The 25,475-nt window shown below is 44.5% G+C and overlaps 1 long non-coding RNA gene across 1 annotated transcript in view; it reads left to right on the forward strand.

The window, feature by feature from the left end:
* Nucleotides 1-5,354: 5,354 nt before the first annotated feature.
* LOC121877630 overlaps nt 5,355-25,475 on the forward strand; it is a 52,400-nt gene continuing 32,279 nt past the window's right edge. Inside the window, exon 1 of the long non-coding RNA XR_006091030.1 lies at nt 5,355-5,409. This is a non-coding gene — a long non-coding RNA (uncharacterized LOC121877630). The remainder of the gene's footprint in view (nt 5,410-25,475) is intronic.

Here is a 25,475-nt window from a genome sequence, read left to right on the forward strand (position 1 = left end):
TACGATCACGTTCATATGTGTGTCATGTGTGTTTTTTTGTGTGTGTGTGTTTTTTTTTGGGGGGTGGAGGGGTGGACTGTGTTTGGGGTGAAGGAGGGCTGTGTGTGTGTGGGGGTGTTTGTGTGTGGGAGTTGTTATTTTGTAACTGAGTTTGTATGTAGGGTTGTGTTTGTATGTATGATTGAGTATGTATGTATGTATGTATGTATGTATGTATGTATGTATGTATGTGTCACTGAATAAAAAACAATTCGACTTTATAAAGAGAGACTTAAATACTGAGTTAGTAAGAAAACAATGATTCTGAACTGGCCTGAGACTAAACTCCCACCCCATCCCACCTCCCCTTCCCATTACTCCCCTCCTCCCTCCCCAAGATTTCAGGTGCAGAGGGACTTTGATCACCTTATGATTATGTACTGTGTGTGTGTGTGTGTGTGTGTGTGTGTGTGTGTGTGTGTGGTGTGTGTGTGTGGAGGTAAGGAGACTCGCTTCCACCAACAAATTCCTCGAAGACATTTTTTTGCTGAGTCGAGGCTACTGTTATAGTCTTCAGTATGTGTGTGTCCCATTATTATCGTGCTGCTCTCTCTCTCTCTCTCTCTCTCTCCTCTCCTTCCCTTCAACCCTTTACCCCAGTTCAAGCCTTTCCCTCATCACCTCCCTCCAACCCCCTTCCCTTCCTCCATCCCTCCCTCCTCCCTCCCCTTCAACCCTTTTGCTCACCACCTCCCCCTCCTCCCTCCCTTCCTACACATGCCCCCGAGAGAGGAGTTGTCCAGAGAGAAGCCGTGTCACCTGGGCAATTACAGGTGAGGGGCAGATCAAAGGACATCCCGACGCCGGCTCCGTCAGGTGTAATCAGGAGGTGGAGGCTGGGTGTATGGGTGCCGTCGTGTAAACAAGGTCCGCCTCTTTTGTTACCTGTTGTCATCATCATCATCAGGTGGGCCACGCTCTAGCCTTAATTTAATTTGGGTCGTCTTGAAGTCCTTAACCCCTCTCTCACGCCCCCCCCACCACCACCCAATCCCTCTCACTCCCCTCTATCTCTCCTTCCTTCTACCCCTCACCTCATCTCCACCCCCCCCACTCCACCTACCTCTAACTCTATCCCTCTCTCTTTCTTTTAATTCCCCATCATCCGTGGCCCTATCAGGTTATGTCCCCTCATCCTGCAACCCTATCCTGCTACACCTTCATCATCCTACACCTCCATCATATTAAGGACGCCATCATCCTCACCTCCATCATGTTAAGACGCCATCATCCTACACCTCCATCATGCTAAGGACGCCATCATCCTCACACCTCCATCATGCTAGGACCCCATCATCCTACCTCCATCATGCTAAGGACCATCATCCCTACACCTCCATCATGCTAAGGACCCCATCATCCTACACCTCCATCATGCTAGGACCCCATCATCCTCCACATCCATCATGCTAAGGACCCCATCATCCTACACCTCCATCATGCTAAGGACCCCATCATCCTACACCTCCATCATGCTAAGGACCCCATCATCCTACACCTCCATCATGCTAAGGACCCCATCATCCTACACCTCCATCATCCTTCTTATCATTCTCTTACCTGTGGATCTTTTCATCATCATTTTTGTGTTGCTATTTATCACTGTGTTGACCCGAGGCTGTTGTAGTTACGGCACCTTTTTGTTATGGTGTACTTCAACTACCTCGTCCTTGAGTCTTATAAGCCACTAATAGGTCGTTCTTGAGTCTTATGAGCCACTTATAGATCGTTCTTGAGTCTTATGAGCCACTAATAGGTCGTTGTTGAGTCTTATGAGCCACTAATAGCTCGTTCTTGAGTCTTATGAGTCAGTTAAAGGTCGTCCCTGAGTCTTATGAGTCACTAATAGGTCGTCCTTGAGTCTTATGAGCCACTAACAGGTCGTCCTTGAGTCTTATGTAGTGTAGATACGAAAACAAAAGCTCGTGCCAGTGCCAATTTAGCCGGCGGGGTGGACATCGAGTACAAGATGAAGGATTTTTTCAACATAAGACAACTCCAGGCAGGAACAAAGGTGTCGGCAGCTTTCATTACTGAACTTCAGTATGCAGACGACCTCACCCTTGTTGCTCACACTGAACGCAACCTACTGGAAATTTGAACACCCCCACACACACACTGATCCGTTTTACTCTTGATGTGATTACAATTTGGATAAGAATGACACCAAGTTAAGTTGTGGATTCAGTGGCCTTTTTTGTGTGTGTTAAGTTGTGAGTGTCTGTGTTGAGTGACTAGGAGGAAGAGGAGGAGGAGTGACCATAGCTGTTCTGGTGTATGGACCAGTCTAGTGTTTGTCTGAGTGGTTCTTAGATGAAGATGAGTACCCCCCTCTCCCTCCCCATACACACACACACACAGGAAGGAAGGAAGTTACCTTTACACCTACTCATTAAATCAAAGTCACGTTACCTGCCCTGTATACACACAAACCTCCACCATCAGCGGCCCTTAACAAGTCTTCTAATCCTGTTAAGGGCTAGAATCTGGTCATATCTCCCCCTCCCCTCCCCCATCTCTCTCCCCCTCCCTCCACTACCCCCTCCCCTCCCACCACCCCTCCTTCTCAAAAAAACCCACGAAATCATCCCACGAACTTTAGGACGCAAGTAACCATTGCTATTTTTCTTTCTGACAACCCTAAATTCTAATTGGTTAATGAGATGTCTTGTGGTGGGCCAGCCAACCAACCAGAGGTGCCAACGTTCTTCAAGGTGACACTCTGCCCTCATTAACGCCTCACCTGCCTGCCTCATCTACCCGAAGTAATTATCCTGCACAAGATCGCCAGTGTAGGCATAAAGGGATGGGCGTACGTTCACCTGGCGTTGATTTCATGAGTTTTATTGAATTTCTTTTGAAGGAGGAGGAAAGTTGTTCCTGGCGTTGGTATTCGCTCTTGCTGGCGTTGTTGTGTGTGTGTGTGGGTTTTTTTTCTAATGATGTGATGGTCTAAGAGGAACTCAGTCTTAATGGCGTATTAAGTCGAGTGACACCAGCCAAAACATTGAGGCGTTGTTAAGGTGTGTGTGTGTGTGTGTGTGTCACTGATTTACACCTTTTGAAGGGAGTATGGAGGAAAGGAAGGAGAGAGAGAACTCACTCACTCACTCCACCCACCCACCCTACCCACCCACCACCCCACCCCACCCACCCACCTATGTGTTACCAAATCTGCCTCGTCACTGTACTACAAACTGCTATAATTTTTCAAGCCTTTGGGATGGATGACTTGGGTAAACACATCGAATGGAGGGAGGTAGAAGAGGGAGGGTAAGAGGGAGGTAAGAGGGAGGAGGTAAGAGGGAGGTTGACGATGTCCTTCTCCCGACACAAAAAAAAATAGCCAACACAAAATAGGTTAATAAATCTTGGAATGAGGAGAGAGTAATTAGTTTGTGTCAGGTGTGTGTTGCTCAGGTGTGGGTTGTTATCATGTTGAACTAACTTGTTATCGTTAATTGAGATCGTTTTTTGTTATTATTGTTATCTTTTATTAGGGATTTGGTTATCGTTATTTTACCTTTGTTATCATTGCCATTGTTTTTGTTATTATTATTTTTATATTCGTTATTGGTTATCATTTTATAGTTATCATAATTATCGTGTTATCATTGTACATGTTATCACATTTGGTAATCCTAGTTATTTCTATTATATGTAAATTAATAATATTGCAGAATTGTTGCAAAAATTGACATAAATATTGCAATTATAATATTTATTTGCAAAGTAATACGACATTTTTTCAATTATTTCATTCTTAGAAAAGTTTTAATAATTTGGGTAAGGTGAAAATATTGATGTGGTTACTGCGGCTGTCTGATACTTTATGTTTACTGAGTTTGAAAGTTTGTAATAATTTGACCCCTTTTTTTAACTTTTTTATTTTATTTTTTGCAAAGTTTTAATTTCCCTTTTATTGAGGGTTTCGAAAAATCAAAGCCAACAGGTAGTCAACAGGTAACCCACTAGTAGCCCACAAGTAGCCAACAGGTAGCCAACAGGTAGTCAACAGGTAACCCACAAGTAGCCAACAGGTAGTCAACAGGTAACCCACAAGTAGCCAAAATATAGCCAACAGGTAGTCAATAGGTAACCCACTAGTAGCCCACAAGTAGCCAACAGGTAGCCAACAGGTAGCCAAATCACCTTAATAAGATTAGCCCACCCTCCCCTTTCATCTTTCTCCCCACCTCCCCCACCTCCCCACACCCCTTCTCCCCACCTCCCACCCAAGACTCTTAATTACTCAGGTGAAAATGATACTTTACCAAGATTATTATCGCCTCACCTGTTAAGACCCGCCTTCAAGATGGCACCCAAGGAACATTAGAAAATAAACTCATTAAAAACCTAATTAATGAGTTTTTCCGATTTCTTTTTTATCGTTTACAAAATTCATTAACCCTTCTCGTTTAAATTGGGTAGTTAGTGTATTGTTTTGGTGGTATGATGATAGTTGAACGGTCGTTAACACCCTCTCCCCTCCCTCCCCCTCTCCTCCTCTTCCTTCCTCCCCATACCCTTCTCTCCCCTTGTGTATATGTGTGTTGGGAGGAGGGGAAAAAGGAAACATGGAGAAGGAGTAATCTATCTTAACGCCAACTAGGTGAGATAGATTAATTATATATAAATTTTAAGATTTGTTAATTAAGTTGGTATATATATATTTTTTTTTGGGGGGTGGCCTAGAAAGAATTTGTTGAGTGAATTTCTTCAGTTAATTCGAGTTATGTTTTTATTTTCTTCTGTTTTCGTGTTTATCTGTCTGTCTGTCTGTCTGTCTGTCTGTCTGTCTCTGAGTACAATGATTTAATCCATTGAGTGCGATGACTTAACCCTTGTTGTTGTTGATTTTATTATTATTATTATTATTATTATTATTATTATTATTATTGTTGTTGTTGTTGTTGTTTATTTATCATCATCACCATCATCATCATCATCATCATCATCACCATCATCATCATCATCATCATCATCATCACCATCATCATCATCATCATCATCACCATCATCATCATATCATCATCATCATCATCATCACCATCATCATCATCATCACCATCATCATCATCATCATCATCACCATCATCATCATCATCATCATCACCATCATCACCATCATCATCACCATCATCATCATCATCATCATCATCATCACCATCATCATCACCATCATCATCATCATCATCATCACCACCATCATCACCATCATCATCATCACCATCATCATCATCATCACCATCATCACCATACCATCATCATCATCACCACGGTTCAGGTATTAATATCTACCTTTTTATCACCTTACAGTGTTATCATCAGGTGAGGTGCGGCTTTCCTACCTGTGTCTTTCTACTCAAGGTAAAGTATACATGTGTGTGTGTGTGTGTGTGTGTGTGTGTGTGTGTGTGTGTAATGGGTCGTGTGGTCTTGGCTAGTTCCTCCTTTCCCTCCTTTCCCTTCCTTCCTCCTCCTGCCTTCTACAATTCTTCCTCCCTCCGCTTCCTCCTCCTACTCCTTCCACCTTTTTCTCCCCCTTCTCTTACTCTTAGTCCTCCTTCCTCCTCCTCTCTCCTCTTTCCATCCTCCTCCTCTTCTTCTCTCTTCCTCCTTCGCCTCACACCACAATTATCATCATACACCATTATATCTTCCTATTCTCCCCTCGACTCTCCTAATGGGCATTTGTCTCTCAGATCGTGTAGCGTGCAGGTCACCTCACCATCTTATGAATACCAACACCGGCAGGTAGGAATTTTATTTTATTAAACCAGGTGCGGTACGATACGTTGATATATATATATTATGTGTCGAGTACCTGCGCTGCCAGACAGTGTGTGTGTGTGTGTGTGTGTGTGCGTGTGTGTGTGTGTGTGTGTGTGTGTGTGTGTGTGTGTCTAATGGAAGTATTAATTCATGTGCGATTTTTTGTGTTCGTCTATGCACTCGTTTTAATTGTATTTAGTAGACGCGTGTGGAATATACATATTTATGTATATATGTATATTAGTTGATGTTAGAGTCTATTGAATATTCACTTTCGATAATTTGGAATATATTGTTTTATTTTTTTCACACACACACACACACACACACACACACACAATCTCCATCCACACGGTAATGTATGTTACTACAGGTGTACCTGACCCCCCCCCCCCCACACACACACACACACACACTCACACACACACACACACACACACACACACACACACACACACACACACACACACACACACACACACACACACACACATGTTCATTCTCCATCGGCCCACACGGTAATGTATGTTACTACAGGTGTACGCTGACCCCCCTCCCCCACACACACACACACACTATACACCATCCCATTAACTGTGCACTATTTAGTTTGTCACAGTCTGAGTTTGTGTACACGGCCATCATATAAGGTAGACTGTGTGTGTGTGTGTGTGTGTGTATGTGTCTTTTAACACACATACGCAGATACGTACACAAACACAGAAAAATCTACTCATTTACCCCACATCCCACACACACAATCCTCCCCTCCACACACCCACACAACCCCCCACCGCACCCACACAACCCTCCCCCACCACACACACACACCCCTCCCCCCACCACCCCACACACACTCAGGCACCACAGACCACCCAACGATTGCAATTAATGGTCAAGTATTACATATGTGTCAGAGAAAAGTTGACAGTAAGACAACCCCATTGACTTGATCACATTAATGGGTGGCACCGCGTGTCTCTCTGCACCTGTGGAATGTTAATTGAAACACCTGGGTGACATCAAGGTGACATCTCCTCCCTCTGACTTGCGCACCTCTAGGAATAATAAGTGTTTTATATCCGTTTTCTGGTTTTATTTATTTATTTATTTTCGTTATCTGTGGCTGCGTCCTTGTTTAGTATTTCTTTCTCCCCTTCTTCCCTCTTTCTGTCTTTCCCCTTTTCCTTTATTCCTTCCTACCCTCTTCAGTGATATTACCTAACCTAACAACTAACTGAATGAACTGGGTATGCCTTGGGCTCGAACTAATAACCCTTGGGACGGCAGATGAGCCTTGTGTCTACTCGGCCACCGCAGCTATTGAAGAACCCTGAGATACTGACGGTGTACGGTGATGGTGTTCTGAAGGGGAGGTGCTTGACTCCTACAGTATTTTTGGTCAAAGTTAAGGATTAAATTTATTATTATTATTATTATTATTATTATTATTATTATTATTATTATTATTATTATTATTATTATTATTTTATTATTATTATTATTATTATTATTATTATTATTTTATTATTATTATTATTATATTATTATTATTATTATTATTATTATTATTATTATTATTATTATTATTATTATTAGTACTATTATTATTAATCTTGTTATTATTGTTGTTTGTATATGTACGTGACTTAGAAAAAATTAAACCTTGTATTTAATTAAGTTTATATTTTATATAATATACTGTACCTTCTCTTCTGACCGGATATTTTAGCTTAGGTCGTCTTATATATATCGTCTGGTGACCTGATATATTGTCCAGGTCATCTCATAACATCTTGAGGGCGTTACAATTATTCTGGTCTTATCTTCATTACGTGTTGGTGGTGATGGTTATAATTATCAGGAATGAGTTGAGGTAATGTGTGTGTGTGTGTGTGTGTGTGTGTGTGTGTGTGTGTGTGTGTGTGTGTGTGTGTGTGTGTGTGTGTGTGTGTGTGTGTGTGTGTGTGTTTACCTGTCGTGGTGTTTAGTCGAGGTGGTCGTGCGTAACAGAGGCGCTTCACTCCACATATTATTATTAACACGTCTTGGCCAAAATCTTAGATAAACACGTCAATCAGATGTCGTCTCTCAGCTGACACGTCACTCCTAGATAACGCGTTACTCTAGGTAACACGTCACTTCACTCCTAGGTAACTCGTCACTTCACTCCTAGGTAACACGTCACTCCTAGATAACACGTCACTCTTAGGTAACAGCTCAGGGGAATACAAAGTCTAAAACCTTCAATTTACTGAGATTCATCATGTATGCTCAACCCAACCCAGCAATAACCCAACCCAACCCAACAACCCAACAACAACCCAACACCAACCCACCAACCCAACAAACTCACCAACAATTATAACATCTGCATTACACTTTAATATAGATAAAAGTTAGTTATATAACCTATATATTAATGCAGCTTATAGTTAAAGAATATATATAATTATTATTTTGGGAGATTCTTATAACGAGTGATTGAAAGTGGGTTAGTGAGGTGTTAAGGCTAATAATGTGTTTACCTGTGTTTACCTGTTGAGAGAGAGAGTTGGAAAATCTGATTCTTACCTCTCTCTCTCTCTCTCTCTCTCTCTCTCTCTCTCTCTCTCTCTCTCTCTCTCTCTCTCTCTCTCTCTCTCTGCCACCCTATTCCCCCTCCTCCTTCTACCTTCTCCCTCCCTCACCTTTCCCCCTCCTCTCCTCCCCCCCCACAGAGTAATTAAGGTGTGGGCCACCCAGGCAGGTATGGGCCGGTGTAGGTTTGGGGTAGGCTGGGGTAGGTCTTTGTAGGTTGGGGGAAGGTCTCTGTAGGCTGGGGGTAAGTCTGTGTAGGCTGGGGTAGATCTGGTTAGGCTGCGGTAGGTCTATGCAGGCTATGTAAGCTGACCACACCTGAGGATCCATGACCACACCTGAGGGCCCCCATGACCACACCTGAAGGCCCCATGACACACCTGGGGCCCCCCATGACCACCTGAGGGGCCCCATGACCACACCTGAGGGCCCCCATGACCCACACAGGGGCCCCATGACCACACCTGGGGGGCCCCATGACCACACCTGGGGGCCCCCATGACCACCTGGGGCCCCCATGACCACACCTGGGGCCCCCATGACCACCTGAGGCCCCATGACCACACCTGGGGCCCCTAACCACACCTGAGGGCCCCCCCAGACCACGCCAAAGAACCCACACACACTATGCATGTAGTCAACCAGATAACCACCGCCACAACGACTGCCTCCATACATTAAATTACGTCATCACTCCGTCAAGGCCCTGTGTTTGTTTTGGTGCACCAGGTATTGTTGTAGAGGAGAGGAGGAGAGGAGGGAGGGAGGAGAGGGGAGGAGAGAGGTAGAAAGGGGAAAGGAGGAGAGTGATGGGTAGGTAGGTTGGTTGTTATTCTAATGTGTAAGATTATAGAGATTATGGTTGTTTTTGTTGAGTTGTGATGATACAGTTGAGAACTTACCTACCTATCGACCTACCTCACAACCACCCGTATCGAGAATATATTTTGTTTATTACCACTTGTGTGTGTGTGTGTGTGTGTGTGTGTGTGTGTGTGTGTGTGTGTGTGTGTGTGTGTGTCTCAGTTTTTATACAGGTGAGATTTGAGTTTGTATTCAGGTAAAGTGAGGTAAATTGCTTTACCTTTTTGGAGTGTTTGAAATACCTTGTTGAAATTTGAGCCATTGAAAGGTGTAAATAATGATGACTTTGTTACCGGGGGGGGGAGGGGAGGGGGAGGATTTAAGTCTCCCCCTCCCCCCCCTTTCAACAAATAATAAATAAATGCAGTGAAAAGGTGAGGATGAAGTTACTTTGTTCCGTGTTCCTTAACGTTGATTCTAACCTGTTTTGAAGGCAGAGAAGGAGAGGTGTGTGTGTTCCTTACCTAAGATAAGATCAGTCTTACCTCTGTTTCTTCTCCTCAGTCTGTGTGGTCCAGATCCACCCCACCCCAACCCACCCACCCAACCCACTCACTCATCCAATCCAACCCAATCACTCACCTAACCCACTCACCCACCCACTCATCCACCTCACCTATCCACCCACCTACCCACTCACCCACCCAGTCATCTACCCAACCCAACCCATCCCAACCCAACCCATCCCAACCAAACCCAACCCATGTTATGTGTTCGAACCCACCGTAAAATTGTTCAAGATCCCCATACCTACTTTCGTTCCAGACCCAACTTTTCCGTATTTGCGTTCCAGAACTATTCAGTACCCTACGTGGTCTGAACCTGTTTGTACCATGACTAATGTGTTGTAGATTTACTTTTCTTGTGGTCTAGACCCAACACCTTGGGTCCTGTGTGTGATCCAAGACCCTCAAGCATTCTTCCATTGTTCCGGATTTTCCCATGACCGTTTTTGTACCCGAGTCGTAATTTGGTCTTAGAAGATTTAGACTTTTATCCAGTTTGCGTTGTTCATTTCTCTTTTGTGTTTTTAATGTTTTTATTTTTCCAGTTTGTGTTCTTGTGATTCCACTTTAAATCCACATTCATGTATTCTAGATCCACCCACAGTACTATGTAATCCACCCTGATAGATTCACATTCTTGTGGACTTACTCGAGACCTAACCTAACCTAACCTGACCTATAACTTAACCTAACTGAACATGGGAAAAACAGTAGTAGTAGTAGTAGTAGTAGTAGTAGTAGTAGTAGTAGTAGTAGTCTCAAATATTACAAAGGAAGCACTCGGATACAGTACCAAATTCCCTCCTTGAAGTATACACCTCTACTACAATGTACTCATGTATATTACCCTCGAGTCCAATTTTTTGAGTACTACATGGCAGCAGCTCCCGTACTTACCAATATATTACAGGTTGGGTCACTCCTACACAACCTGTACTTAAAGGAAAACCAAGCCCTCACTACCATATTAAACTGATAATCTTGTAATGGTTCCCAAATTGCATTTTCCGTAACCCTGATTTATAAAATATTTCGTCCTGTTATGAACGCTTGTCGTCGCCTGATTGTCTTTTGTTATTTTGTTCAGGAATGTGATTTTATTTAGTTTTATTTCAGTGTCGTGTTGTTTAGTTATTGGATTTTTTATTCGTTATTTATTTGTTGTTATTTTATTATGAATGTGATTTGTTTTTATATCATTATCGTGTTATTGTTGATATTTTATTTTTATCCTTTCATTATTTTTGTATTATTATTATTATTATTATTATTATTATTATTATTATTATTGTTATTATTATTATTATTATTATTATTATTATTATTATTATTATTATTATTATTATTATTATTTTTTTCTGTTTTATTCTGGACTATAATACGATACGTATATAGTAATAGTGTGTAGTCATCATACTCAAGGGGTTAAGTCATCATACTCAAGGGGTTAAGTCATCGTACTCACGGGTTAAGTCATCATACTCAAGGGGTTAAGTCATCGTACTCAAGAGGTTGATCATCATACTCAGGGGTTAAGTCATCATACTCAAGGGTTAGTCATCATACTCACGGGTTAAGTCATCGTACTCAAGGGGTTAAGTCATCCTAAGTCTCCACTGTACTCAGACAGACACACACCCCGACCGACAGACACAGACAGACACAGGCCGACAGACACAGACACACATACACAAACAGACACACACCCCCGACAGACAGACACAGACAGACACAGGCCGACAGACACAGACAGACACACACCCCGACAGACAGACACAGACAGACACAGGCCGACAACACAGCGACAGACACACACCACGCAGACAGACAGACACAGGCGACAGACACAACACAGACAGACACACCCCCGACAGACAGACACAGACAGACACAGGCCGACAGACACAGAAACACACACAGACAGACACAGACGACACAGCCGAAGACACAGACAGAACCGACAGACAGACACAGACAGACACAGGCCGACAGACACAGACAGAGCTCGATCACAGTCTACATTGTTCGATAGTCAACCACGATTTTCCATCCCTTCTCCTCCCGTCTGTCTGTCTATCTATCTGTCGTCTGTCTGTCTGTCTGTCTGTCCATCCATCCATCCATCCATTCACCCTTATTCTACTTCACTTCACATCCAACAACCCTCCCCCAAAAATAATTATTCCATCTCAACCAAACACACACTCTCTCTCTCTCTCGTCAATTTTCCAGAACTAGCCATGGGTTTGTTCCTCACACGCAACTCTCACACCCATGAAAAATATCCATCACGACACACGCACACACACACGCAGACACACACACACACACACACACACACACACACTTTGTAGATGACCCATGTTAATTAATTTGATACCTGTTTTTTTTTATAATGGAATTTGTATGTTACCTGTGTGTAGTGGGGGGTAGTACAGGTAAGGTGTTGATTGATGTAGGAGTTTGTTTAAGAGGGATTGTGTAGTGATCTCTCTCTCTCTCTCTCTCTCTCTCACGTACGTTCAACTTTCCCACGCTGGTTGATTTCTTTAACAAGTCCTTGGGTTTTTTCTGTATTATTTCTTTCTGTCAGATACCCAGATACCGCCTAGCCAGATACCCCAGCCGGCTAGCCAGATACCCCAGCCGGCTAGCCAGATACCCAGCCGGCTAGCCAGATACCCCAGCTGGCTACAGTAGCCTGATATACTTAGCTTTTCCTCTTCTTCCTCCTTCTCCTCCTCCTCCTTCTCTTCAACCACTACTACCACCATTGACACTTATACCATCTTCTGTCACCATTATTCCTACTACCATCCATCACTACCACTATCAACCACCATCTATCATCATTACCATCTACCACCACAATCCCTACTACTACCACAACTATCAACTAACCATCACCATGTATCATCACCCCTACCACCACCAACCATCACCAACCACTACCACCATCGTCTTAAACCCACACACACACACACACACACACACACACACACACACACACACACACACACACACACACACACACACACACCCCTATACCTTGGTGCCCCGGACATACCCTCACGAATTGGTCTTTCAACATTGATAGATTTGTCACGGTGTATCGTTGAGGTAATTTGCTCAGTCACGTTTATTATTGTGACCAGGTAAAGGATTGTGGCCAGGTAAAGGATTGTGGCCAGGTAAAGGATTGTGGCCAGGTAACGATTTTAGAGAGGGACTTTCACGGGTCTTTGATGTGTAATGATACTCTCACACACACACACACACACACACACACACACACACACACACACACCACACACCACACACACACACACACACACACACACACACACACACACACACACACACACACACACCGAACCAAACATAACAAAAGACTTGGGTTGAGAAATTGCCATATCAATTTAAATCCTGAGATCGTGATTCAGTCTCTCGTTTTATCTCTCCGTCTGTCTCTCTGTCTGTCTGTCTGTCTCTGTCTGTCTCTCTTGTTGCTGTTTTCTCTGGTTATTCTCTCTCTCTCTCTCTCATTTTATCCCTCTTGTTTTATCTTTCTCTCCTGTTCTCTCTCAGTTCATCGTACTCAAAGGGTCAAGTCATCGTCATCAAGGTCATCATCGTATCAAAGGGTCAAATCATCGTCATCAAGGGTCAAATCATCGTCATCAAGGGTCAAGTCATCGTATTCAAAGGGTCAACATCGTCACTGTCATCGTTAAAAGTCATCGTCATCAAGGGTCAAGTCATCGTATCAGTAATCATCGTCATCAAGGTCAAATCATCGTCATCAAGGGTCAAGTCATCGTATTCAAAGGGTCAAATCATCGTACCCAAGGGTCGTCGTATCCAAAGTCAATCATCGTCATCAAGGGCCAAGTCATCGTATTCAAAGGTCAAATCATCGTCATCAAGGGTCAAGTCATCGTATTCAAAGGGTCAAATCATCGTACTCAAGGGATTATAGTAAATGAATTTAAGTATAATAATTTAGTAGAAAGATTAAAGTGTGTGTGTGTGTGTGTGTGTGTGTGTGTGTGTGTGTGTTATTAGGTCTTGAAACTGTACTGCTTAGTGAGGGAATTTCTTGCATACTAATTAGGCAATCTGGCTTTGTGATTGGCTAGAATTTTTATAAACACTCTGATGGCTAAATTGAACAGTTAATTATAATGTAATTTAGTTGATACGTGTAGTTAGATGTTTATTAATAATTTTTCTTGCCATCATAATGATTCATGCATACTAATGAGGTGAGCTTGCCGGTGATTGGTTGACACTACGATTTATGCATACTAATGAGGTAAGCTTGCCGGTGATTGGCTGCCACTATGATCCGTGCATATTAATGAGATATTCTCGTCATTGATTGGTCTGATCCGTTGTAGATTGGTTAACACTCTAGGCTAATCCCTACTCACCTAAATCCACTTTTGGGTGGATAATCCCACTCATTTTAACCCCCCTAATCTGTACCTAATCCCACTCATTTTAACCCCCCTAATCTGTACCTAATCCCTCTCATTTTAATCCCCTAATCTGTACCTAATCCCTCTCATTTTAATCCCCTAATCTGTACCTAATCCCTCTCATTTTAATCCCCTAATCTGTACCTAATCCCACTCATTTTAATCCACCTCTCTTTACATACTAATCCTACTCATTGTAATCCGATAATCCTCCTCCCTCCTCCTCCCTCCACTGTCTCCTCCTCCACTGTCTCCTCCTCCTCCCTCCTCCTCCTCCTCCTGTCTCCTCCTCCCCCTCCCTCCTCCCCTCCTCCTCCACTGTCTCCTCCTCCCTCCTCCCTCCTCCTCCACTGTCTCTCCTCCTCCCTCCTCCACTGTCTCCTCCTCCCTCCTCCTCCCTCCACTTCTCCTCCCTCCTCCTCCTCCTCCCCTCCTCCTCCTCCACTGCCCCTCCTCCTCCTCCTCCTCCCTCCTCCTCCTCCCTCCTCCCTCCACTGTCTCCTCCTCCACTGTCTCCTCCTCCTCCCTCCTCCTCCTCCTCCTCCTCCACTGTCTCCCCCTCCTCCTCCCCTCCTCCTCCTCCTCCTCCCTCCTCCCTCCTCCTCCCTCCTCCTCCTCCTCCTCCACTGTCTCCTCCTCCTCCTCCTCCTCCTTCCTCCCTCCTTCCTTCCTCCTCCTCCTTCCTCCTCCTCCTCCTCCTCCTCCTCCACATGTGATCACCTGTTATTGTGTTTATTCTTTGTTTCTCATTATCATCACGTGTCACATTACTCGACCAAGGAATTACTCGACGTGGTTAAGGGAGTTGATGAAGTTGTGTTGAGGAGGAGGAAGAATAAGTAGAGGAGGAGAATGAAGGGAAGGGGTAGAGGAGAAGGAGGGGGTGGAGGAAGGAGAAGGATGGGAGGAGTGAGTGAGTGTGTGTGTGTGTGTGTGTGTGTGTGTGTGTGTGTGTGTGTGTGTGTGTGTGTGTGTGTGTGTGTGTGTTCAGTGAGTCTTAATGTCGCTCAACCTAACCTAGCCATCAAGTTAGAGTAGGTTAGGTTAGGTTACTCTAGGCTTTGACCTATAAGAAGTGAGATATATTTTATAGTCAACTCAGGGTACCAGACGACCTGACCTCCACATGACCTCGGTTCTTAGGCGTCATTTGTGGGGTAGGGATGACCGTGACCTGAACTACCTGACGTTTAATTCTCCTGCTGGTGTTGTTCTCACAATGTAAACAAGGTCTTGGAGGGACATTGTAACCTGTGGGCGGCTGTAATAACTGAATAATTATGGTGGGTTACGACTACGTGTGTGTGTGTGTGTGTGTGTGTAAATCATACTAATAATAAACGGTTTATTAATAGAGTTGCAGCCGGTGGCTGAAAATATACAGACTTACATTTGATTTAGACATAATGATATAATATGCATTGAATACATTTGTGTACAGTACATAAATGTGGAGTTGTTTATTATTTTAACAATAGATGGGATGATGTTGTTCTTATATCTATCGGTGCAGGCTCTTATGGCTGAATTTGTTGTAGTGGCGGACTGCGCGAGGTGGGTGGCTGCCGGTGGCAGAAGGTGGCGATGACGAGGGTGGTGATTAGTTGGCTGCCAAACCTTTCCAGTGCTTGGTGGTGGAGGTCACTGAGGATGGCATTTCCAGGGTGGAGAGAGCGTTGATGGTAGGGAGTATTCTGCGCCGAGCATGATTCTTCATGCCCTTTTCTGTACCTTATCTTGCCGACGTTGTTGGGTGGAGTTGAGAGAAGACCCAGGCTGGTGACGCATCCGTTAATTTGGGGGAATAAATGCGCGTTGTAGATGGTCCTCAGCTCTGGTGTGGGTGCCCCGTGACCTAAGTCGTCGTAGCATGTAGAGACGGTACGAGGCTGCCTTGACTGTGTTATTTTACGTGCTTCCAGTCCAGTTTGTTGTCTATAGTTACACCAGTAGTATGGCCGACTGCACCAGCTGGAGAGGATGGGCAGGGGCACCCACTGTGACTGCTGGGGCTTGCACTGGAGTGGTGGCGGGTATTGATGTGCATAACTACGGTGTGTGTGTGTGTGTGTGTGTGTGTGTGTGTGTGTGTGTGTGTGTGTGTGTGTGTGTGTGTGTGTGTGTGTAATGTATTTACTCATCTGACTCATATCTAAGATGAGTTAAGATATGTAGTCCATATATGGCTTAACTACACAAGTGACAGTGTTATTCCGACACATCATTTGTCCTCTGTGTGGTGGGTGGGTGGGGATGTTGGGGTAGGTGTGTGGTGGGTGGGGGTGGGTGTAGGTGGTGGGTGGGGGGGTGTTGGAGGGTGTAGGTGGTGGTGGGGGTGTTGGGGTGGGTGTAGGTGGTGGGTGGGGTGTTAGTGAGGTGGTGGGTGGGGTGTTGGGTGGTGTGGTGGAGGGTGGTGGTGGGGTGTTGGGTGGGTGGGGGTGTTGTGTAGGTGTAGGTGTGGGGTGTTGGGGTGGGTGTAGGTGGTAGTGTGATGAGTAAGAGGAAGGGAAGCTAAAGGAGAGGAGTAGGAGGAAGGGAAGGAAAGAGGAGGAAAGTTACTTTAGAGAAAGAGGAACACCTGAAACTCAATTGGAAGGTTAATTAAGAGTGACAGGTACGGAAATAGGTGAGTTAGTGTAGGTCCTACGGTAGGCTGAGCTACGGTAGGTCGTGGGGCAGGCTGAGCTACATTAGGTCCTAGGGCAGGCTGAGCTACGGTAGGTCCTGGGGCAGGCTGAGCTACGGTAGGTCCTGGGGCAGGCTGAGCTACTGTAGATCCTGGAGCAGGCTGAACTAGGGTAGGTCCAAGAGCAGGCTGAGCTAGGCAGGGTCCTAAGGCAGGCTGAGCTACGGTAGGTCCTAGGGCATGGGGCTGAGCGTGGATTGAGGTGCCTTCTAGTTATCCATTCGCCACGCTGTGTTATCTGGCATGTATCTAGTGGCCTGGGCAGCCCTCACACACCCCACCCTCCCCCGCCCGCCCCACCCCGCCCCACCCTGCCCCGCCCCACTCTGTACACACGCACCTTGACTGGTTTGCGTATCTAGATTAATGTTTACATGCGGTACTTTGATGTAAACATACATACATACATACATAGATACATACATACTGTACATACATACATACAAGAGTGTAGACGTAATTTATTTTGAGTACATGTGATGGGTTTGTTTCACATGTACGTAAATGTGTGTGTGTGTGTGTGTGTGTGTGTGTGTGTGTGTGTGTGTGTGTGTGTGTGTGTGTGTGGTATAACCCCACATTTTAAGAATTTTACTTATTTTGGGAATTTATTTTTAGATGAAATATGGAAACGTAATTTTACGAATTCCTGACACCTCTTACCTCCTTTCGCTTTCTCCTTTCCCATCTCTCTGTATTTTTTTCTTTTTTTTCTCGTAGGGTGGGAATTCTGATCACACCGAGGATGGGTGCACAAGGGGCAGTGTGCACAAAGGTCGATGGCGTGCACGGAACAATTGTGCACCATGCAGTAAAAAAAAATGGCCTATTATCATCACCAATTTCAACGGTATCAACAACGGGTTAACGGCGAAAGAAGATGGTACTCAACGGCAACAACAGAGGGCAAAAAAACAGTAGACTTGATACGTATTATAAAGGTACTATATAGTGATCATCAATAACGACAACAATAACATCAGCAATAACATTAACACCATCATCGTCTCCTCCTCCATAACATCTTTCACCACCACCTCCCCAACCACCACCACCACCACCGCCACCACCACCACCACCACCCCAACCACCACCACCACCACCACCACCACCGCCACCACCACCACCACCACCACCACACCACCGCCACCACCCACTACACCACCCCAACCACCACCACCACCACCACCACCACCACACCACCACCACCACCACCACCACCACCACCCACTCCACCACCGCCACCACCACCCCCAACCACCACCACCACCGCCACCACTGCCACCACCCACCCCAACCACCGCCACCACCACCACCACCACCCCAACCACCACCACCACCACCACCACCACGCCACCCACCACCACCACCACCACACCACCACACGCCACCACTGCCACCACCACCACCCCAACCACCACCACCACCACCACCACTGCCACCACACCACCACCACCACCACCACCACCGCCACCACCACCACCACCACCCCAACCACCACACCACCACCACCACACCACCACCGCCACCACCACCGCCACCCACCACCACCACCAGCCACCACACCACACCACCACACCACCACCACCACCACCACCACCACCACCACCGCCACTGCCACCACCACCACCCCCCACCACCACCACCACCACCACCGCCACCACCCCACAACCACCACCCACCACCACCACCACACGCAACCACCACCACCACACCACCACCACCACCACCACCACCACCACCACCACCACCACCATTTCCTCCTTCAACACATAAAGACCTGACCTCTCTATTGACTCCAAGCGGGCGTAGGACTAAGGACTGACTTTATCACTGACCGGGTGTTGATAGGGCCAGAGAGTCAGGTGATTAGTAAGTGGTCGGATTGTCGTCGTTCTCAAGTCATTGGTGTTTGACCTGGATGTTACGTTTGTGTTTACCTGTATACCTGGAGATGCTGTACCTGGACCTGGGGAGAGAGAGAGAGAGAGAGAGATCGTAACCGTACACTGGAATAACTCGGCCCTGTCCTGATGGTGTGTGTGTGTGTGTGTGTGTGTGTGTGTGTGTGTGTGTGTGTGTGTGTGTGTGTGTGTGTGTGTGTGTGTGTGTGTGTGTGTGTGTGTGTGTGTGTGTGTGTGTGTGTGTGTGTGTGTGTACCTGACTGTCTTACACAAGCATCTGTTTGTTATTCCAGCAACTGTAAGTGTGTTGATTGCCTTATCATATCTGTGCATCTTATACATAATTGTAGTGAGATCAAGTACTTGCCTGCTGTATAGTGTGTGTGTGTGTGTGTGTGTGTGTGTGTGTGTGTGTGCAGTGAGATCTCTGGTTAACGGAAGAGGTTGATTGTAAAAGAATACCCATATTTTAATTAGTTTTTGTATTAGTATCTAGCCATTGTTTTTGGGGTGGTGATCTTTAGACTTTCTATACGGATAGATAGATAGATAGATAGATAGATAGATAGACAGATAGATAGATAGATAGATAGATATTTTATTGACCACAAATTATGAATACAGAGTTTACACTAAATTTTTACATGCAATGGGTCAAATGCAAATGCTTTAAAACACCAAACATTCATAAAAGTTCACGATTCAACCATTAACAAAAACAGAGCTAAAACACGAGTAAATAAAGTATAAAAAACTACAATAAAATAAACTAAAAAATACAAACTAGTTCTGGGTAGGGTGTCCCTGTGACTTCTAGTTCTATACATGAAGTATTCGATAAACCTGACCTCTAAACCCCCACACATGATCTCTGACCCCCCACACATGACCTCCTGACCCCCCACATGACCTCTGACCCCCACATGACCTCTGACCCCACACATGACCTCTACCCCACATTATCCTCTGACCCCACACATGACCTCCTGACCCCACATATGATTCACTCCCCCACACACCTGACCCTTCCACCTTTGACTCGCCACACTGACAGATATCAATACTATGGACCACCCCTGAGATATCACTCAAAATATGTGTTGTGGTATTCATCTCCCTGTCTGTCTGTCTGTCTGCTGTCTGTCTGTCTGTTCACGTGCCCCTCCCCCTGATTGATTGTGTGGGTGATGGGTGAGGCGATGAGGGTTTCTGCTGAGGTAGAGGACAGATAGGGTGAGGGGGGTTGGGTGAGGGGGTTGGTGGGGTAAAGGGGTTGGTGGGGTGAGGGGTTGGTGGGGTGAGGGGGTTGGTTGGGTGAGGGGGTGGTGTGAGGGGGTTGGTGGGGTGAGGGGTGGTGGGTGAGGGGCTGGGGGTGAGGGAGTGGTAGTGAGGGGTTGGGGCAGGGGTTGGTGGGGGGGAGGGGCAGGGGTGGGGTGTGGGGTGAGGGGTTTGGTTAGGTGAGGGGTTGGTGGGGTGAGGGGTTGGTGGGGTGAGGGGTTGGTGGGGTGAGGGGTTTGTTAGGTGAGGGGTTGGTGGGGTGAGGGGTTGGTGGGGTGAGGGGTTGGTGGGGTGAGGGTGGGTTGGGTGAGGGGGGTGGGGTAAGGGGTTAGGGGTGAGGGGTGGGTTGGGTGATGGGGGTAGGTGGGGAGTGAGGTGAAGTGGTGGTGGATGAGTTGAGGGGTGAGGGGGTGAGTGACTAATGACTGGTGATAGCTGACAATTGACTGTGACAGCTAACTGGAGACAGCTAACAAATGATCACCGATGACTGATGACTGTTATTCTCCAGGAACTGATGGATGATTGGATGATAAATGATTGGTAATGACAGGTGACAGCGGGGGATGACTGGTGCTCTGTCATAGAACATACATACATACATACATACATACATACATACATACATACATACATGCATACCCTTTACTACAGATGGTTACTACAGATGGGTATGCTACAGAGAGAGAGAGAGAGAGAAAAAAAAAAAAAAGAAGGTCAGGTTAGGTTAGGTTTCCAGCTGCCAGCCAACTGTCCCACCTTACAAAACTAAAAAAAAAAAAGAGAGAGAGAGAGAGAGAGAGAGTGTCAGGTTAGGTTAGGGTTTCCGAAATTGCCAAAGCCAACTGTCCCACCTTACAAAACTAGAGAGAGAGAGAGAGAGAGAGAGAGAGAGAGAGAGAGAGAGAGAGAGAGAGAGAGAGAGAGAGAACACCGTGTTAGTTGTGGCGGTGTAAACGCTCTACTACTCGGGTAAACACACACGAGATAAACACGGTACACGGCGGGAGGAAGCGAGTGGTGTTATGGGAGTGGAGGATGTTTACCTGTTGGTTATAGCACACCTGTACGTCGTTAGGAATGTATACCTGAACGTAGTTGAATATACATATGTGGTTGAACTGAACGTATCTTGACGCACTTGAGACGCACCTAAACGTATCTTGACGCACCTAAACGTATCTTGACGCACCTGAGACGCACCTAAACATATCTTGACGCACCTGAGACGCACCTAAACGTATCTTGACGCACTTGAGACGCACCTAAACATATCTTGACGCACCTGAGACGCACCTAAACTTAACTTATCTCACCAGGACGTTTCTAAACACACATCAAAACGCACCTTAACGCACCTGGACGTAATGAAACACACCTTAAACTAACCTAAAAGCATGTTACCACACCTGAACAGAATTTTAAAACACACCTGAATAATCTAACTTGAGACACAACCTGAAGACCATACCTGGGCCCAAAACCCGAAAAAAAACACACCACACGTCTCTAAACACAAAAACATGTTATTTTACAGGTGAAGAACTGAGAACACTTAACACTTCATTCATTGGTATATCAAAGGGTGGGTGTTGTGTGTATGATATCGTGTTAGGTATTGTGTGTGGTAGTATCGTGGTGGGTGTTGTGTGTGTGGTAGTATCGTGGTAGGTATTGTGTGTGGTAGTATCGTGGTAGGTATTGTGTGTGGTAGTATCGTAGTAGGTGCTGTGTGTATGTGGTAGTATCGTGGTAGGTATTGTGTGTGGTAGTATCGTGGTAGGTATTGTGTGTGGTAGTATCGTGGTAGGTGTTGTGTTTATGTGAGTGGGTGTTGTGTTTGTGTGAGTGGGTGTTGTCTGTAGTAGTGTCATGGTGGAAGCTTATCAACGGCGCCATCTACCGCCTGGCATAGTGAGAACCATATATCACACCTTGCAGCACTGGGCTCTCCTCAGTTGCTTCTCTCGTAGGCTCTCTTAGCTGTCCTGAGTTGAATTTCTCGTTTACTACAACACATATTTACATAAGGAATAGAAGGAGGTGGAGGAGGAAGGTCTTGTAGTGTGTGGTGGTATCATTTTTAAGTTGTTATCTCTTAAATTTCTGTAGATAGCAATGAATAAATAAATACTTAAGTAGAAAGATGAGCTAATGTTTGTGTGGTGTGTGTGTGTGTGTGTGTGTGTGTGTGTGTGTGAGATCTGTAGAGGGTGGTGGGTTTGGTTATGTGGTGGTGGGTTTGGTTATATGTGGCGGTGGGTTGACTATAATCAGATGATAGGTTCGTTAAGTAGTATTGTAAATTGGTGGTTTACCTGTTCAGACCAAAAGCCTTACCTGTTAGTTTACCTTGATTTACCCCCTTCCTCTACCCCTTCCTCCTACCCCACATTACGTCACAATGCCCCCCTCCCTTATAGCAGTGGACACTCGACTTACGGAACGCCAACACTTAATCTACATTTATAATGGATGTGTCAAATGTGTTCGGACCATTTAAGTCTCTTGTCAACAGAAACGAAGCGAGAAAGAAAATTCACTCTCGAAGCTCTTGACTTTAACTAGGGAGGCTTCAGAACTCACCTGGGGGCTTCAGACCACTGATTGTTAGTTTCACCTTGGCTTTTAGACCCCACCTGTAAATTAAGCCCCTCTCAGCTTCTTTCACCTGATGATTAAGCACCCTAATGCTAGTTTTTGGTGATCAGGTTAGGTTAGGTTGCTGTGTGTAAGTGTGATTATGTGTAAGTGTAATTGTGTGTAAGCTTGGCTGGGCGTGTAAGCATAGTTATGTGTGTATGTGGTTGTGTGGGTGTCTTGGAAGCTGGTCTAACACGCTCTTAACATCCACCGAGTTAGGATGGGTCACCTGTGTGTTGATGCTAATGACCCTCTTATTACCTACACAGGTATTAATGAAAGAAACACACACACACACTAACGACACACACACACACACACACACACACACACACACACACACACACACACACACACACACACACACACACACACACAGAGGGGAGGTGATGTCATAGCCTTAGGGAGAGGAATAATAACCAAAAGGTATATTAACATCAAGTATTTGTTTGTCTGTATGTGTGTAGGTGTGTGTCTTAGGAATAAATCACATGTGTATGCCAGGTAGTTACATATGTGTCATTGGGTGTTTAGTCATATATGAGTCTTAAGATGATTATGTGTTTTGTATGTACAATTGCTTATGTGTAATGACGAACTGACGGTTGGGTATTATTATTATTATTATTATTATTATTATTATTATTATTATTATTATTATTATTATTATTATTATTATTATTATTATTATTATATTATTATTATTATTATTATTATTATTATTATTATTATTATTATTATTATTATTATTATTATTATTATTTCAGTAGTAGTAGAAGTTTCATTCCTACTACAACTTACTATCGAAATAATAATAATAATAATAACAAGAGAGGAAAAGAAGAGAGATTAAGAGAAAAGAGGTGAGGAGAGGAGAGGACACACACACACACACACACACACACACACACACACACACACACACACACACACACACACACACACACACACACACACACGCTGGTCACGTCGACTGTTGGTGCAAAAAAAAAAGAAAAAAAGAAGTGAATACAGACAAACTACATTCCATACTCAGTGGTGCATGGCTCATAGCTCAGCCTAGGGGCACCCATGGTCTGTACTACTCTGAACCCCCACTACCTTCCCCCTACCTCTTACCCCCAACCCCCATCTCCTACCCCACACTCACCCTCTAACCCCCTAACCCCACTATCCAACCCCCCACCTCCCCTACTTACTCCCCACTACCCGCTTTCTGCCCCCCCCCCCCCCTCCCTCCTCCCTCCCTCCCAACCTACCCCTTCCCACTACCCCTTGAGCTTGCTGCATACTATCCTGTTGGGCCGGTTGTTCACTGCTAATCAAGGGAGAACTATTATTATTACTATTAATGCTCAAGAAATAGCCTATTACCACTCAAGGGATAGTCTGTTGCGAGTTAAGGTATTACCTACTACTACTACTACTACTACTACTACTACTACTACTACTCGTGGGATTTTGTTTGCTGCCACTCAAGGAATAGCTAACATACCCTACATGCATAACCAAACCTAGCCCAAAAAATATGAACTCCGTGTAGATATAGCCAAGAGGTGAGATTTTTTTGTCATAATAAACGTACAGTTATACTCGTGGGTTACGCCTTTATGGGATTTTTATTTTCAATTAATTTTTTGGGGGGATTCTGATTTAGTTTCAATTATATAATAAATCTTGTATTTGGGATTATTAATATTTTTTATTTTATTTTTTATTTATTTTTTTATTTTTTTTGGTAATGACTTTTTTTAATATTCTATAGAATTTGTGTGTGTGTGTGTGTGTGTGTGTGTGTGTGTGTGTTTTTTTTTTCATAATAATTTTTTTGTTTTTTCTATTTTATTTAAATTTTAATGAAGTAAAATACTGCATAATACTGTATGGATAAAAACGCATTATGTTAATGTAGGTGTGATATCCATGTAAATATAATGATATCCATGTAAGTATAATGATATCCATGTATGTATGATTCAATATACATATGACACCCACCTAAGTAGTATATTTATATTTGATTTATAATATCCATGAAGATTTTTTCTATATGTATGATCGAGATTATAAATACTAGTAACACCAATCACCAGGTACCCTTGATTGCACACCTGCCAGATACAGGTAGCACACACACCTCAATCACTATTACCTGTGTGCAATCACTTAAAGACTGTACTCTGTTGTGTGTGTGACGAGGAGTGAATCAATAGGTAATTTCGAGTGTTGAAATAAATCAGTGTTGTGTTGTTGAGTGTAGTGGAGTGAAGTGGTGTGGGGTGGAGTACTGGAGTAGGCTGGTCTGGTGTGGTGTGGAGAGTTGGAGGAGTGTGGAGGTTAGTATGGAGCATTAAGAAGAAGACCACTAACATAATAAGATCCAATTATCGTACATCTGACACCTTGATATATACAAACCTCTCCCGTGGACCAGTCAAACGAGAACCTCACTCACATTACCTGGGAAAAGACAATGAATCAATATTTAATTTAACCACTGTGGCTCTTGAATGTGAACCTGATATAAAAGTTATCTCTTATCTGAAGTTTTTCCATTATGTATCTACAGTACGTTATATCGAGGGTCCGGTAGATGTGGAACTTCCATTTAACGGACTCTACGGAAAGGAAGTCCGTTATATCGAGGGTTTATTGTAGTAATTAACCTGTGTTATTGTTTATATAATGACTTGTACCTCAGGTGTTAATTAGCTCTTGG

The sequence above is a fragment of the Homarus americanus genome, unplaced genomic scaffold, assembly GCF_018991925.1.
Source record: "Homarus americanus isolate GMGI-L3 unplaced genomic scaffold, GMGI_Hamer_2.0 scaffold40919, whole genome shotgun sequence".
In the NCBI taxonomy this organism is placed as follows: domain Eukaryota; kingdom Metazoa; phylum Arthropoda; class Malacostraca; order Decapoda; family Nephropidae; genus Homarus; species Homarus americanus.